This window comes from Mesoplodon bidens, assembly GCF_964165515.1.
Source record: "Mesoplodon bidens genome assembly, chromosome: 20".
Taxonomy (NCBI): Eukaryota; Metazoa; Chordata; class Mammalia; order Artiodactyla; family Ziphiidae; genus Mesoplodon; species Mesoplodon bidens.
The window spans coordinates 19,566,961-19,568,700 of NC_138181.1; positions in this window are offsets into that span (position 1 = coordinate 19,566,961).

Sequence of the window (1,740 nt, forward strand, 5' to 3'; positions counted from 1 at the left end):
TGGAGCAATAGAAAAAAATCTATTGGTGGAATGATCTAACATTTCGGACAAGACTATGGTTATTTGGGTAAATAACATATGGATGCTCTTTATTTGTGGGTCAGGATAATTTAAACCCCTTGTTTATGGAAAACAATGTCTCGTAGAGCATTTTAATTTATACCTGAAATACTTTTCAGGCGATGGGAGCAGAGACTTGTGTGTTGGGGATGCCACCTTTAACTACCCCAGGTCCCTTGGTGATAAATGATGGATATTGCTTCACAGTCATAAAATTTTTATGAATTTTAGAGTATCATCTAATCAATCTTGGTGTCACTTCTGGTTGTTTCTTCTAGCCAAACATTCTGAGTTCTTTCAGGGCATAATAAATCACGGCATTTAGACTTTTAGCCCCCATGCCCTCTATTCTCTGAACATGGTCTGTTTATCCATGTCCCTCTTAAGATGTGACAACTAATTAACAACTCCAATACTCCAGGTAAGGTTGAATCACCTAAGAGCACAGTGTAGTGATGTCCAGCCTTGACCTAGAAACCATTCTTTTACGGAAACAGTCTAACATCACGTCAGCTCCTCAGTACGTGCTTCATACCTTTGGCTCTTACTAAGTTGTAAACTAAAGCTCTCGTCTGTTTCATTTGAACTGCTGTTGAAACAAATATCCTCCCTCTTGTCCCTGTTGATTTTTTGGAGACTGAATACATGGCTGTCCATTCGCTCCTGTTATATTTTAACTTATTAATTTCAGAGTAATACATCAGCTAGCAGTTTTCAAACATTTAAATGTATCATCGGTGTATTCATTTAGCACAAATCATCTTGCATTCATTCAACAAAAACTCGAGTGCCTCTGAGACCCTGGGCATGGAATGAGCAACAAACATTTAAGTTCTGAGTTCCAAATATGTATGACCTACCATAGAACCAATATCTTTTAGAAGAAAGAATCAAGGAATTCTAGGTAGCAGGAAGACATTCCATACTTGCAGGAGATTTCTCTCCGAGCATCATTTTGTCAGGGGGACATTGTCTTGAAAAAGATCACCTAGCTTCTGCTGGTGCTCCATTCCCCAGCTCCCCGCCTTCCTTACTGCAGATAAAGATTAGATTCATATTTTCTTAATCATTTAAACAAGCTTTTCAGTTCTCTCTATCCCCAGAAAGTAGATCTACACATGGCTCCAATCATATCAAATTTCCTGGATGTACATGTCAGCTCTCATCCCTTTGATGTTGGTGGCTTGAACTTCTGGCCCTCCCATTAATTCATGACTTGAATTCATACATGGGAACCATCGGGCATTACTTGGAGGGCATGACTGCAAGAGCAAATCACTTTGAGTGAGGAGAAGTGGTTTTTCCTCAAAGTAGCTGTGTGATAGAGAGCAAGTCTCACGGCCTCTCTGAGCCTTGGCTTCTTTCTTTGCCAATGCAGGGGCTAGACTTACAGCTCAGCGTTCCGACCACAGGATTAGGAGCATAACCGTGACTCTTTCTTGTGCCTTAGGGATGTTAAAGTGCTCTGGTTTGGGATGCTTGGGAAGGGGGCTTGAGACCCTCCTTAGGACAATGGTAATACTTTGAGTTTGCAGATAAGGACAAAAGAGAAAGTTTGGCTTTAGCCAGAAGTGTTCTACTGGCTAAAATGAAGCTCCCAAATTTATACGGACCTTGACCACAAGGAAGGTTTGTGTACTCAGCTTTGAAAATTCATTTGCAAAACTGTGGCCCCTTTCA